Below are 16779 nucleotides of genomic sequence, written 5' to 3'. Positions count from 1 at the left end.
GCCAACACCCTCCTGGGGCACATGGTGAGTGTCTAAAACACAGCCAGATTTGTACAAGTCCGAAAAGCTCTTGTTTGACGACCTGTTTTCCTGTTTATACAGTGGCGGAAGTTGTCGTCGCAGGACAAGGATTTCTACTATCAGATGATGAAGATCCTAAGGAGGAAATAAAAGTCATTGACACATTTGTGGATCAACAGTTCAAAGGGATGGAAGTGAAAGATGATACGAACCTTGAAAAGCATCTACTAGCTGTTCAGACTGACGTTCAAACTAAGCTTGTGAGACTGACGCCAGAAATGGAATCAGGAGCGGCGGGTCATCTGCTCGACCTTCACCACCGGCAGATTTATATCCACCTCCAGGATCTTCTGCAGGAGAGCAGCAGCACCCAGAACAGCACCAAAAAAGGAATATGATTAAAAACAAGATTCAATTTTCAGGTTTCATGGTAAATGGATAATTAAGTAAATACAAAACAGAAAATAGACATTTCTTCTCAACAAAAACAACTTTTACCTCATGTTTAGTTATTCTTATTTTATGAAAAAAAACATTTGGATCTTCAATCGGTTCTAATTTGTTGTGTTCCTGTTTGGTTTCTCTACTTAAAATTGAAAATGAAGTAATTTTACATTTTTAATCTATGTTTGCTGCCGCCAAATGATGTAAAAATGTGTAATAGATACATAAAAACTTTTTACCGAATACGATCTTTCCTCACATGTTCTTTTCGAGCTTCTCAATGATTATTAATAATAATGATCTTTATGGACATAACACGTTTCAGACTGAGAGTAGCGACATTATTCTTTAAATAATAGTAAAAAACAAACATTATTTAACAATAAGAAACAGCACCAAAAACATCAATATAATAAAAAACAAGATTTAATTAAGTAAATTGGGTTTAGACTTTGGCGTCACACCGAGGTACTGCCCCCTGCTGGACACCATTTGAAAAACAAAACGGAAAACTACTCCTAAATAAGTTGTTTTCGAGTAATAATGCAAAATTCAATTACAATCGCTGTTTATTAACTAACCTTTATCTACTAGGTTCTGGTAGTGAGTGATACATGGGCGAAAAAATAGGTGAAATAAGGCGGCATTAGCTTAGCTACATGCTAACGTCATGCTACAGAGGTTGGATTAAATAAACGAATAAGCTTCGAAAATAATAAGCCAAATTGATAGATTTATTAAACCATATCGACGATAGTGAGATGTTTATTTCCCCGTGTAGCGACACAAGGATCTCAACAGGATAAAAAGGTTGTCGTGGTCAACGTTGACAAGTGTAACGGCTAGTTTTAGTGTTAGCCGCGTGACAAGTACAACCTTGAATCAAAAACTTCGAAGAGAAGGTAACAAACAAATCTTTTAAGAAATGAAACAAATAAACAACAAAAAACGGTCACTCACGGAACATCGAGTCCTCACCGATGTACGAAAACATGACGGCGATGACACCTGCAAGTGGACGAACGCTCGCTTCTGATTGGCTGACACCTGAACCTGCGTCAATGATGACGTACACGAGGCCTTTAATGCGTCTTTATCGAAGCGATATAAAATGTAATTTCCACCTGGATTTACCGTATTTCGCATCGGACCTTCGGTAAGTATCACCTTTTCCAATTGAGTCCATCTTAGTTCTGCTTTAGCCACATTTTTGCTAACAATCCCACAACTGATCCAACGTCACTCAACACACACGTCAATAAAAAATACTTTTAATGTAATTTAAATGTAAATGACTCGTTTGAATTAGGCAGTAACTTAATTACTTTGACATGTTAATTAAAACAGCAAGAGATATTATAAATATAAATGTATTTATTTGTACAAGTAGTACAATTATTGTACAGTTTATTACCACAGATCATTGTTAGTAACATCACAATAATACACGTTTCCTAGAAAGTGTTGTTTCAACAGTTAAGGTTTATGTTTTAATTTTGGTTTAAACATATTTTATCTGATCAATAATCTGTTGTACAGATGATTTCAACAATGGACCTCGTCACTATCGATCTGAGCAGCTTCTCGTCCGAGTGGACTGATCCCAGCACGGAGTCGGACACAGTCCACTCCACGTTCCTGTCCATGATCGGGGACCTTCCGTCTGCTCCTGATTTGGACTCTGCTGCTCAAGACGATCTGCTCTTGCTCAAACTCATTGAAGAGGTTGATGTCGAGCAGTTAGAGAAAGACTTGACCTCAGAGTTCAAGATGACGACGGCCCCTGAAACCCACCCCTTCCAATGTGGAGCCACGACGGTTCCATCGTTTGGACGAGTGCTGTCAGAGAACACACTAAGGCACTACCATCAAGTCCCAGCTGGGTTGACTTGGGTCAACAGTGGAGTCCCCCCAGGGTTCTGGGTTCAGCCGCGACCAGCTGTGGAAGTCATGAGCCCGCTCGTCTTTTTGTTAGTGTCACACATGTTCATATCCAACTCCACGTCTTAAATATCGTCTTGAAATTAACTTTCCTTTTCATTCTAGCAACAATCAGAACATCCAGAAGACCTCCAGCCGCGCTCCTTCTCCGCCTCAGGCCTGCTCTTCCACGTTAGTCCTCACGTTTGATTCATCTAAATGCACACTTAACTCATAACATAGATCTAATGGCAATGATATGATGTTCCACCAGATGCTGTGGGGCCAGACCGTACGTCAAGAGACCAGCGAACGCCTTCATGGTTTTCATGAGGGAGAACAGGCAGATGGTAAAAAACACCATGAAGCCGAAAGATAGTGCCGAGACCAACACCATCCTGGGGCACATGGTGAGTGTCTAGAACACAGCCAGATTTGAACAAGTCCGAAAAGCTCTTGTTTGACGACCTGTTTTCCCTGTTTCTACAGTGGCGGAAGTTGTCGTCTCCAGACAAGGATTTATACTATGGGATGGCAAAGGATGAGAGAAGAATCCACGCCGAGAAACACCCAGACTGGTCGGCGGGCAATAATTATGTAAATAACTTTATTTTCTCTCTTTCTCTTTTGGTAAGTGTTTTGTTAATCTTTTTGTTTCTCTGTGTGCAGGGAAGGAAACACAAGAGGGAGAGAAAGAAGAAGAATCTTATCATCTAAAGCCGCCGTTTTAACTGCTGTACATATGTTGAGTGTAAATAAATTATTTTTAATCAAAAAGTCTTTTTGAATGCAGCAGATGATGTTGTCTACATCAGGGCTCGACAACCTTTATTGTGTAAAGAGCCATTTACGGGTCGTGTCCCGCCAAAATAAAACTCTGTTTGACGGATAAACTGAATCCTAAAAAGCTAATAGTCCTATAAAGTATATTTTACAAAAACAGGAAAACTTATTAAACTTATTAAATTTGAAGGAACACTTGCAGGATATGAGAAATTGTCCCTTTCTCTTGTCCCTTGATTTTAAAAATGAAACGCAAGACAATCCGTTCTCTTTTCTAAAAAAAAAAAAAGTCCACCCTTTATTCCAAACATTTTTAATTTAGAAAAAACATAAGTATTTTCAAATATTTACAATGTACAAGTTGCCTTGTAAACAATACACAACATTTGCAAATATTATATTAAGAAATATACACTTTTATTTTCAAATATCATCCCTTAAAAATATTGTGGCCACATGAGCAAGAACATAAATTAATTACAATTTCAAGGGATTAATCTGCAGTATTTATTGGAATTTGGAATGATAATTTTAAAGAAGAAAACATGAGTAGGGGACACTTTGATTTCTCTTAACGTATCGTTCAGAATACTTTTCACCGTCTGTCGGTCCTCCCTGGAGATGTTTGTCTTGAGTTTCAGTAGAGCGGACACGCGTTTTTCACTGGAAAGAAATGGACACGATTCGATAAATGACAGGTTATTCTAAAATGGCATCGATCTTTTGGTCTGGACTTTATACTCGTCCTGATAAAGTTTGTATTTTGGTACCTGAGGTGGGGATACGAGGAGGCCAGTGTGACGACTTGCATCTGTATGGCCGGAACATCCTGGAGGCTCAACACTCCCGCAATCATGTCCAGGTATTACTTCAGCCAGTTTTCTTTGGAACCCTGCACACACATGTTTTAATAAGCTTTTAATTATCTCTTTGAAAAGTTAAATTAAATGTTTTTTTTATATTGAAAAGTTGAATTTATTTTAATTGAAAAATCTTTTTCAATAATTAGTATATTTAAAGGTAAGTAAGTAAGTAAGTGTTATTTGTAAAGCGCTTTTCGAGGCTAGACCATGAATAGCTCTTAAAGTAAGAACCAGAAATTTCAAATTGATCTTGAAAGAAACTGGCAGCCATTGAGAAACTGACAGCCATTGAAGAGTTTTAAGGATTGGAGAAATGTGAGTTCTTCTACTAGAGTGGGTCAGAATTCTTACAAAAATGTATTGCATGAAACCAAACACACCCTGTTTCATTTTACAATATCGGTTTTCATGGCATCAATCATAATGTCATCAGCAAAGGGACAATGAAATCCCGCGAGATTCTGGCGATAACTGAGGACGAGAGGATACACTCAACATATAAAGGTCATTTATATTATAGTTCAATTGGTAGCCTTTTAAATAACTATAAATATAATGAATGTTTATGTTTTGTTTAGGCTACGATTAAAAATAAAAAAAGAAATCAGAAAATGTATTTTTGAATTATTGGAATTAAAATATCAAACTCTACAGTAAAAAAACAATTAATTAATTTTGAAAGTATTCAAAAAATTGTAACCACAAAATCAACCTTTCGATATATACACATTATTGAATTCAATTATTTAAAAGAAACAATTAAATGCTTAAACAACAACATTTCAATAAAAACAAGTTTAAGGTTAAATTCAACATATTCTAATGTCACTGAACTACGTCCATAGTTTCACCACAGTTTCTCACCTGATCACTGAACCAACGTTGTAAAGTGTCGGCGTCGCTCGTCACTCTGTCGAAGGCCTCCTGCTGCTGAGCCCGACTCCTCAGCTTCACGTCTCCCTTCAGCAGCCGTCTGACGTATTCCACCGTCACCTCCTGGTGCAGCTGTCCGATCAACTCCTGAAGACACGGATCATGAGTCTTAGCTCGTGAAAACCTTTTTTTTTTTAGCTCTTTTTTATTACCTGGTGAGAAGATTCAGGGGATGATCATCTTGTCGAACGTTGACGAGTGCAGCCAATCGTGGGTTCCAAGCTTTCTGTGGTTTGGCTGGGGCGACACAAGTGATGGATTTTTATTTTGATCACCTGTACGTCTGTTATTGACACTCACCTTGAGCGCCTGGTGGACCGGGCTCAGTAGGAACTGGTGCGCCGATTGTTTCATGTCGGCCAGGACGCTCATGCATCTCTCTCGAACGTCGTCCAGGATCATGGAGCTCTTCTTCAAAATAAAATCCCTGCAGACACATGACAGTTGAGTCACATGACCACCTCGCGGTCACACCCTGAAGTCGGAGGCTCCACCTGAATTGTTGAATCCATCCGAGGTTGGCTTTGATGAACGGTTTTCTGCTCCACTTGTTTTGCTTCATGACGTCCTCCTGGAAGTCCTTGAAACTAAAACATTAATTCATTTGAATCTTTTTTCTTTTGACGTGAGAGACGTTACCTGCACAGCGAGTCGCTCAGTTCAAGTTATACACTGGACCTTCTCTCTATCACCCACGACCATTCCCGCTGAGGTCAGCATTCCGTTGATGAGCTGAAGTGTGAAAATGAAGTCATGGTTTGAAACGTTACCGCTACTAGATTTAGCCAAAAGAATCCTTTTTTTTCAAATACCTGAATGATGTCATAGGACATGGTGAAGCTTCCGTCCTTCTTTGTCGGCTCGCTTTTCCACGATTCCCTCGCTTCCGCCAGGACTTGACTGATGAACGTCGTCATCTCTGCCTGATCAAACCAAAAAAAGCTTGATACGTTATCAATCACGAGTTATGATTAAATCCTACAATCTTAGGTGTATAAATAGAAAAGTGTTAAAGATCAACCGAGACATCTTATCTATAAAAACATTTGTTCCAAAGGTTGTTAAAGTCATAATACGTAAGTTTGAAAAAAAAAATGTTGGCTCCCCCTGTGTCAGAAAAATATAACTGCAATGCTGTCAAATCAGTCAACCATGCCTGTTCAAAATGACAACAATCGAACAGAAAATACATTTGAAAAAAAAAGGTTTTAAGAAAGAACTGTTTTTTAAATACTTTTTTAATTTGTAGGTATTTTAACTGTGTATTGTTTTGTTGTTTAAGCGCTTTGTGACCCTGGTTTATGGAATAGGGAAATTCCGATTTTTTAATTATTGGAATCAAAACATCAAACTCTATATGTAAAAAAAACAATTCATTAACTGTGAAAGTATTTTTAAAAATGTATTAAATAATTCAATAACTTTGTGTAGTTTTGTCTCTCAGGACAAACCTGATGATGAATGAATAATGAATGGAAATTACTTTTGTCTTGCCCATCAAAGTTGTCTTCAATGAAACGATTCACTAGTTACTAAATTAAGTCATATTGTAAGGGGTGGAGTCAATTTATACAACTTATATTTATAATAAACAAATGGTAAATTACATGTTTTTTCTTGTCTTGACCACATTTTTAAAAAACTAAATTCACTTTATATTATCAAATTTTACAACCTGAAACAAAATAACAATGCTTGGAAAATGTTTGTTTTTTTATCTTATTCTTCAATAATGTTTTACAAGCTTATATTACTGTGTAGTTAATGTGTAAATATACCTGTTGTTTGCTCAGGTACTGCTCCTGCAGCGACGCCACCATGTGGTCAGGCAGCAGACTTCCTAGAGCTTCAAAGTTGATCTCTGGCGCCAAAAGAGGGTTCTTAAACAGTCTTATAGAATAAGAAGATTATATTGATAAATATAAAATCACTTTAATTTCCAGTTAAAAACAAAGAAGGAAGTTCAAGGTAGGAATAGCATTGGTGGGGAGTTGGACGGGCAACTTACCCAGGATAATAGTCAGTGACCCATTGCAGCAGGAACTTGCAGTCCTCATCCCCCAGCCCGAACTCTGCAATCTCCTCCAAGCCTTTGCTCATTTACTGGTGGTACAGCTCGGCATAGAACTGACAGATGTCCATCTCCGGAGGGTAGCAGCTCTTGACCACCTTCACGACCGTCAGCAGGTCCTCCTTCATCTGCAGGCCCATGCTGTGGATCTTCGCCTGGAGGCAGTTCTGCTTCACCGGACTGCTGAGACCGACGGGTTCTCCATTCGCTCCTCCACCAGGCTGGTGAGCACTTGGTCGTGTTGTTGCCTCCATTTGCTCTGCCTCCAGGATGGCGCCGACCCGGCCATTTGATCCACCAGTTGGTCCTGCTCCTCCTGCAGCTGGACTGCTTTCACGGCGGACACTAACACGGCCGCTTCTTGTTCCCCCTTCAGAGACTCTTGGTCTATATGGTCTGGATCACGAGAGTCTCCAGGATTTTCTGGTCCGAAACAAGCTTGAGGACTTTTTTGTCTTCCTCTGATTGACCAAACAGAAGCTTCTCTTTGTCCACCAGCTGAAGAGCTGCCTCGTAAAAGTGAGATTGCTCCAGGTCTTGGTCAAAAGAGACGACTGGAAGAGAAACAAATAAGTGGTTAGATATTGAGCGTTCCTTCTGACCTTTGCTGACTGGCCATATTTTGGGGAACCTCCAACCTCCGGCTGGGCTTCCCTCTGGGATCGGTGGCACGTGTGACGCCGCTGACCTTGACCGGAGCCTCATTCAAGCCGTTTGCTCTGCAGGAAAACCATAATACAGCGTTTAAATGACAAAAGGGTTTTTTCCATTCATACATGATTTTTTCTTACACTTCTGAATATTTTAAGATGCTGAACAATCATTTTTAAGAACAAAAAAACCCATTATTTGCCATTTTTTAACCTCATCTAGAGCCTGATATTTAATTATTGGCACTAAACTGACAAACATTATCAACTTCAACTTCTATCCTCAGCCAGATTTTATGTTAAAATACATTTACATTTACACAGAAATTCAAAACACATTGTTAACGCAAACATCCTACTCACCAGATTTGTTCGTTTTGAGAGGATTCTCTTCCAAGCAGCCTTTGGCTGATGTGAGCTCCTGGAAGTTACAGTCGGGGAAATAACTCTCTGGTCCTCTGAGCGTTGGAGGATTTCTGAGGCTACAGGCTCCTCCCACTTTCCTCCCACCCCTTGCGTGCACACACCCACGCACTCATCGTACTTTCACCTTCACTTTTGTCTCGTTGTTTGCACAAGCATGCTTCTAGTTTTCATGCGGCACCTTCATTCCAGGGCAGCAACATTTGGATGACTTTGCCAGGTGTTATTGTGAATAAAGGTCACAATTTAAATCCAAGTCAAAGTTTCAGGTCAAACAAAAATTCAATTAATTAATTTCATGCAAGGTCAATAAAAAAACTTTTTTTTCAAGATATCTTTGCATTTATTTTCCTTATTATTTTTGATTTATCTTCGTTTTAGCTTCATGTCATTTTATTACTTCATTTTCATTCAAATTTCGTTTTTTATATTGAGGGGCATTTTTATCCGTCTGAGACTCGGTTTAGATCCTCTACCCTCAAAGAAGTTAACCTTGACTTGACTTTTCACTTTGATTTAAAAAATAAATCAAAAGATCTTCATAGTCGTTTCTCCTTTCAACCTTTTAGAAAATGAAAATAAAACGAGACAAAACTGAAAAGATGTTCCACAGTGTAGTCGGTTTCAAAATAACTTTTAAAAAGTGAACAAATATGCAGTGGTGGAGGTTGTTCACCTTGACCCTGAGACAACACAAGGGATACCACAAACACATTTGATTTAGGGCCTTCGGGGTCACCTTGACCCCCAGACAACACTAGTTCAAATTCCCGTTCTGGAGACTCTAATTATCTCCATGAACAAAATAAAAATCAAATCATAGCTTTTTATCCATTATATTGTAAATCTAAATAAACAAGGATCAAAAATGAATGATTTGAAAATCATACCTTCAGGGTAATATTATAATCATAGTTATTATATTCAAAAGTTAATACATCTAAAATGCACTTTTTATTTTTATTTGACCGAAAAAGAGAAAATATTGTGTATGAAAATATATATTTATTGACTAGTTTCAGTGCTGGAGAAGCTAATAATATGTAGCGGGTCCCAGCAGGGCCTTCGCTGACAGATATGATAATCCTGGAATTACAATGGACATGAACGACACCGGACCACAAGTGCTCATGAACCAAGTCTCTTGGATTATCTTTATTCACATATTTTCATTAAACTGCAATCGTGACTCTTCCTTTGTTCTTTTTCTTTTGCATTAGCAATGGTTTAAAAACCACTTTCAAAGTACATTTACATAAATGTCAATTTTACAATTTTCCTTTGAAAACAAACCATGTCTTTTAATCACTAATCATTTTCTTGTTATCAATCATTCCTTCACTTCCAACATACACCCTTCATTCTTTCATCAAGAATAATAATCGTACATTATGTACAGTAGATGCCATAAGTGAACACTTAATAAAACAAAATGAATCTCTTTTGCAGTTTAACTCGCCAAAACGGTATAACATATTTATTTCTGCGCGTGCTTTCAACCAGGGCGGCTCCTATAACTGGTCTGAACTTGCAGTCATGCTAGCATGCTACATATACTCCACACAATACTTTTCACACTTCATAGCACACAAATGCACAATTCAGACTCACACACCACACACACACGACTATTTTAACATATTAAATATTACCGCACAAAAGTCAAGGAGTCAAAAGAAAAATACACACAGAAGCATTTAACTACGGCCACGGACGCCATTTTAGTAATCGCCACGATCATGAACCGCAGCACTTTCTATGTTCACACACATAACTGTCATATCAAAAATCCTTATAAACAGTTTAAAGTAAGAGGAATTAAAGAAAGAGTTCTTAACCAACCTGGAATTACAATGGTGTTAGATTGGAAATTATTCTACACTATACGTATACGCCATAAGTTAAATTAATGCTAAAAAGATGATCAAAATATAGAGTATAAAATACTAGCCTCATCTAAGAGCTTAAACGTTTAAATACACATTCACAACCAACATTTCACTTGCATACTGATATACACTGTGTCAAGGGTAGCTTGAAACAGACTAGAGATTATTCAGCGATTTAATGAAGGACTGTCTGTCTGCTCTGTTCACACCTGTGGACGTGAAACAAAAGGGCAACACGGAACACACCCAAAAGAGGGGGGCTGGAAGACAAAGGAACTTGCCCACACAACAGGCAAGGAAGGAAGTTACTCTCCAGGTGACTCGAAACAGAAGTTAACATAACAGAACCACTGCCCCGGAAAAGGCGACCCCCTGGACAGGAAACTTTCCCTTAAATGTAGAGACGACCCATAACCAGGGACCGTCTTTCCCGGAGCTATTGACCTGTACAGCTGCCGGCAAAGAGCGAGTCCGATCGATCGTAAAAGTTTCTATGTTTGTTTGTTTTGAAGCGGTGAATAAACGACCGTACACTCTGAATTGATCCTTTTTTCTCCATAAAGCAAAGTATTAAGACCCGGAGGTGACGTCGTGTTGGAGCGACGGTAACGGACTCCGGTTTTATCCGTTTTAAAGGACATGAACGACACCGGACCACAAGTGCTCATGAACCAAGTCTCTTGGGTTTCACTTGTGCGAAGTATTGCCATGAATACCGTCGCCCGCAAGTGCTGCCACCTTGTGTCCGTTTTCTGCATGGCATTGCACATTTATCTTTATTACACCCTCTTAGTGGGACTAAACAACAAACCAAAAAGTGACAGAAAACATTATATAATAATATCTAAACAAAACACTTTTGTGAGTATCACAAATACATTTAAAATCTCACCAAGGATGAAAACTAGATTTGTTAAAATGAATGATGAATATATTTAAATATAATCTTTATGTCAACAATTTAAATAATAAATATCTATATCAATTTAAAAGAGCCAATACTATGATAAAAAGTGGGTTTGTATCCAGACATTTATACTCAACAGTGTCAAAGGTCGAGCCTGGGAGCAGGAAGTTGATGCAGATTTGACAGACAGTCATTGTTGAGAGAGAGAGGCAGGCGATGAGAATCACTGCGTGAGGAAGGTAACGTTAGCCGACAACAACTTGTTAAATATATCATTTGGATTTGGATTTGGGTGGAACTCCTGTATAACTCCTAGATGGATATCAGAAAGTCCGCAGCAGGGATAAAGCAATGAGGAATGAGAGGTAAGTGAAGTCCTAGCTAGCTAGACAACATAAGTGTGTCTTAAGTTAATGCTAAGTTAGCTTTAACGTCATTCCTTCTATCAATATGTGAATAAAGATAATCCAAGAGACTTGGTTCATGAGCACTTGTGGTCCGGTGTCGTTCATGTCCATTGTAAGTAAGTAAGTAAGTAAGTAAGTAAGTAATTCTTATTTGTATAGCGCTTTTCCAGACCAGGGTCACAAAGCGCTTAAACAATCAAAACAATATTCAATAAAGTATATATTTTAAAGATCAAGATAAAACTGATAACACAACAGGAGTTCCAGAAAATCAAGGAAAAGCCTGAACAAATAAAAACGTCTTAAGATGTTTATTAAAGGAGTCAGTAGACTCCATCAAGCACAAAGAGAGAGGAAGATTGTTCCAAAGCTTAGGAGCAACAGCCTGAAAAGATTTCTCTCCTCTGGTTCTGAACCTTGTGCGAGGAACCATAAGTAGATTCTGATCCACAGACCTCAGAGCCCGAGCTGGGGTGTAAGGCTGGATCAGATCAGTGATGTAAGGAGGAGCCTGACCATGAATAGTTCTGAAAGTAAGAACCAGAATTTTAAAGTTTATCCTAAAAGAAACTGGAAGCCAGTGAAGAGTTTTAAGGATCGGAGAAATGTGAGTTCTTCTACTTGAGCGGGTTAGAATTCTCGCTGCAGAGTTCTGAATCAACTGCAGGCGAGACAGCTCCTTCTTGTTAAGACATGGAAACAAACTGTTACAATAGTCCAGACGAGAAGAAACAAACGCATGGATTACAAGCTCCAGATCATGTTCCGACAACATTTTCCTAAGTTTAGAGATTTTTATCAGTTGAAGGAAACAGTTTCTGGTTCCAGGATTATCATATCTGTCAGCGAAGGCCCTGCTGGGACCCGCTACATATTATTAGCTCCTCCAGCACTGAAACTAGTAAATAAAAATATATTTTCAAACCCCATATTTTCTCTTTTTCGGTCAAATAAAAAAAAAAAGAAAAAGTGCATTTTATGTATGATGTATTCATATATTTAATTTAACTTTTCAAAGAGATAATTAAAAGCTTATTGAAACATGTGTGTGCAGGGTTCCAAAGAAAACTGGCTGAAGGAATACCTGGACATGATTGCGGGAGTGTTGAGCCTCCAGGATGTTCCGGCCATACAGATGCAAGTCGTCACACTGGCCTCCTCGTATCCCGACCTCAGGTACCAAAATACAAACTTTATCAGGACGAGTATAAAGTCCAGACCAAAAGATCGATGTCATGCTAGAATAACCTGCCATTTATCGAATCGTGTCCATTTCTTTCCAGTGAAAAACACGTGTCCGCTCTACTGAAACTCAAGACAAACATCTCCAGGGAGGACCGACAGACGGTGAAAAGTATTCTGAACGATACGTTAAGAGAAATCAAAGTGTCCCCTACTCATGTTTTCTTCTTTAAAATTATCATTCCAAATTCCAATAAATACTGCAGATTAATCCCTTGAAATTTTAATTAATTTTTGTTCTTGCTCATGAGGCCACAATATTTTTTTTTTTAGAAGAGAGAACGGGTTGTCTTGCATTTCATTTTTAAAATCAAGAGAAAGGGAAAATGTCCCATATCCTGCCCGTGTGCCTTCAAATTGAAGTTTTATTAGTTTCCTTGGTCTAAAAATCAAGTTCAAGTCTGTCTTTTGGAATATCTTACTGCTCAAAGCACAGTCTTATTAAAAAGGGAAAATACATAAGGTTTAAAATATTGCTTCTGGCGCCGCCAAGTGTCCCTAAAGTGTAGCTGCCGGCCACAACATACTATGCATTTGTTTACAAAACAAGATAAATTCTCTTGTTAAGTCAGTTTAAAAGATTATCATTAAGAAAAACAGGAGTTCTAATGTCATGTGCCGAGGTGTCAAATGAATGTTGTTATTGACGCACCGTTCTAGAACAATACCTGGACGTCATCAATGTAAGATGTACTGCCTTCTCAGCCAACTTGTTTCCTTGTTTTTATTTACTACGAATGATGGCTGAACCGAGACGAGTTGGCGAAGACTTCAGAAGCAGAAGTTACTGTAAACACGTCCGCTGAGAATCACCGCTGCAGGGAAAAGGAGGAGAGGAAAAGCCCTCTGAAGGACAGGGAATGGCCCCACATTCCAGTCACTGTCCATAAAAATAGTTTCCTATTTATTTTATTAATTTATCTTAAAATATGACAGTCCTGGATTAAGAGTTAGCCACTTAGCATTTAGCTTGCTAGCTCTTTATACGGGACCTCTGTTGAACTTTTAGTGTATATTTAAACTCATAAACGAGGGAAACGTCTACTTCTTTGTAACAAGATGGCCCCAGATTTCTCTTTTAATTTCTGCACCATTTTTAAACGTTTAGAATAAGTAGTTGATTGTTTAGAAGTTAGAAGTAGCTCTGCCACTAGCATTAGCTTTTTATTTTAATTTTTTTAATTTGTCCAAAATGTTTTCTGGAGTATAAAGAGTTAAACTTCAGACACATGCTACATGTTTAAAACAGACCATTTATTAGTTAATAATTTTCTTTCCTGTTTTTGTAAAATATACTTTATAGGACTATTAGCTGTTTAGCATTCAGTTTATCCGTCAAACAGAGTTTTATTTTGGCGGGACACGTCCCGTAAATGGCTCTATAAACAATAAAGGTTCTCGAGCCCTGATGTAGACAACATCATCTGCTGCATTCAAAAAGACTTTTTGATTAAAAATAATTTATTTACACTCAACATATGTACAGCAGTTAAAACAGCGGCTTTAGATGATAAGATTCTTCTTCTTTCTCTCCCTCTTGTGTTTCCTTCCCTGCACACAGAGAAACAAAAAGATTAATAAAACACTTACCAAAAGAGAAAGAGAGAAAATAAAGTGATTTACATAATTGTTGCCCGCCGACCAGTCTGGGTGTTTCTCGGCGTGCATTCTTCTCTCATCCTTTGCCATCCCATAGTAAAAATCCTTGTCTGGAGACGACAACTTCCGCCACTGTAGAAACAGGGAAAACAGGTCGTCAAACAAGAGCTTTTCGGACTTGTTCAAATCTGGCTGTGTTCTAGACACTCACCATGTGCCCCAGGATGGTGTTGGTCTCGGCACTATCTTTAGGCTTCATCGTGTTTTTTACCATCTGCCTGTTCTCCCTCATGAACACCATGAAGGCGTTCGCTGGTCTCTTGACGTACGGTCTGGCCCCACAGCATCTGGTGGAACATCATATCATTGCCATTAGATCTATGTTATGAGTTAAGTGTGCATTTAGATGATTCAAACGTGAGGACTAACGTGGAAGAGCAGGCCTGAGGCGGAGAAGGAGCGCGGCTGGAGGTCGACCTGATGTTCTGATTGTTGCTAGAATGAAAAGGAAAGTTAATTTCAAGACGATATTTAAGACGTGGAGTTGGATATGAACATGTGTGACACTTACAAAAAGACGAGCGGGCTCATGACTTCCACAGCTGGTGGCGGCTGAACCCAGAACCCTGGGGGGACTCCACTGTTGACCCAAGTCAACCCAGCTGGGACTTGATGGTAGTGCCTTAGTGTGTTCTCTGACAGCACTCGTCCAAACGATGGAACCGTCGAGGCTCCACATTGGAAGGGTTTGGTTTCAGGGGCCGTCGTCATCTTGAACTCTGAGGTCAAGTCCTTCTCCAACTGCTCGACATCAACCTCTTCAATGAGTTTGAGCAAGAGCAGATCGTCGTGAGTTTTGTCTCCTTTTTGTACATTTTTTAATATTAATTCTGATTCTAAATATCATTTTTCTATCTCATTCCAGCAACAACCCACACTTAACTCATAACATAGATCTAATGGCAATGATCTGATGTTCCACCAGATGCTGTGGGGCCAGAAAACCCTATGTCAAGAGACCACCAAACGCCTTCATGGTGTTCATGAGGGAGAACAGGGAGAAAGTGAAAAACACGATGAAGCCTGAAGATGCAGAGGCCAACACCCTCCTGGGGCACATGGTTAGTGTCTAAAACACAGCCAGATTTGTACAAGTCCGAAAAGCTCTTGTTTGACGACCTGTTTTCCTGTTTATACAGTGGCGGAAGTTGTCGTCGCAGGACAAGGATTTCTACTATCAGATGATGAAGATCCTAAGGAGGAAATAAAAGTCATTGACACATTTGTGGATCAACAGTTCAAAGGGATGGAAGTTAAAGATGATACGAACCTTGAAAAGCATCTACTAGCTGTTCAGACTGACGTTCAAACTAAGCTTGTGAGACTGACGCCAGAAATGGAATCAGGAGCGGCGGGTCATCTGCTCGACCTTCACCACCGGCAGATTTATATCCACCTCCAGGATCTTCTGCAGGAGAGCAGCAGCACCCAGAACAGCACCAAAAAAGGAATATGATTAAAAACAAGATTCAATTTTCAGGTTTCATGGTAAATGGATAATTAAGTAAATACAAAACAGAAAATAGACATTTCTTCTCAACAAAAACAACTTTTACCTCATGTTTAGTTATTCTTATTTTATGAAAAAAAACATTTGGATCTTCAATCGGTTCTAATTTGTTGTGTTCCTGTTTGGTTTCTCTACTTAAAATTGAAAATGAAGTAATTTTACATTTTTAATCTATGTTTGCTGCAGCCAAATGATGTAAAAATGTGTAATAGATACATAAAAACTTTTTACCGAATACGATCTTTCCTCACATGTTCTTTTCGAGCTTCTCAATGATTATTAATAATAATGATCTTTATGGACATAACACGTTTCAGACTGAGAGTAGCGACATTATTCTTTAAATAATAGTAAAAAACAAACATTATTTAACAATAAGAAACAGCACCAACAACATTAATATAATAAAAAACAAGATTTAATTAAGTAAATTGGGTTTAGACTTTGGCGTCACACCGAGGTACTGCCCCCTGCTGGACACCATTTGAAAAACAAAACGGAAAACTACTCCTAAATAAGTTGTTTTCGAGTAATAATGCAAAATTCAATTACAATCGCTGTTTATTAACTAACCTTTATCTACTAGGTTCTGGTAGTGAGTGATACATGGGCGAAAAATTAGGTGAAATAAGGCGGCATTAGCTTAGCTACATGCTAACGTCATGCTACAGAGGTTGGATTAAATAAACGAATAAGCTTCGAAAATAATAAGCCAAATTGATAGATTTATTAAACCATATCGACGATAGTGAGATGTTTATTTCCCCGTGTAGCGACACAAGGATCTCAACAGGATAAAAAGGTTGTCGTGGTCAACGTTGACAAGTGTAACGGCTAGTTTTAGTGTTAGCCGCGTGACAAGTACAACCTTGAATCAAAAACTTCGAAGAGAAGGTAACAAACAAATCTTTTAAGAAATGAAACAAATAAACAACAAAAAACGGTCACTCACGGAACATCGAGTCCTCACCGATGTACGAAAACATGACGGCGATGACACCTGCAAGTGGACGAACGCTCGCTTCTGATTGGCTGACACCTGAACCTGCGTCAATGA

The 16779-nt window shown here is 38.7% G+C and overlaps 1 pseudogene; it reads right to left on the bottom strand.

Moving 5' to 3' along the window:
- Window positions 1-305: 305 nt before the first annotated feature.
- LOC148071574 (exocyst complex component 3-like) lies at window positions 306-8986 on the bottom strand (annotated as a pseudogene).
- Window positions 8987-16779: the final 7793 nt, after the last annotated feature.

The sequence above is a fragment of the Callionymus lyra genome, chromosome 9 (genome assembly GCF_982586985.1).
Source record: "Callionymus lyra chromosome 9, fCalLyr1.hap1.1, whole genome shotgun sequence".
Taxonomy (NCBI): Eukaryota; Metazoa; Chordata; class Actinopteri; order Syngnathiformes; family Callionymidae; genus Callionymus; species Callionymus lyra.
The sequence above is the reverse complement of the archived record's forward strand: the minus strand, read 5'-3'. Positions and strand labels throughout refer to the sequence as shown.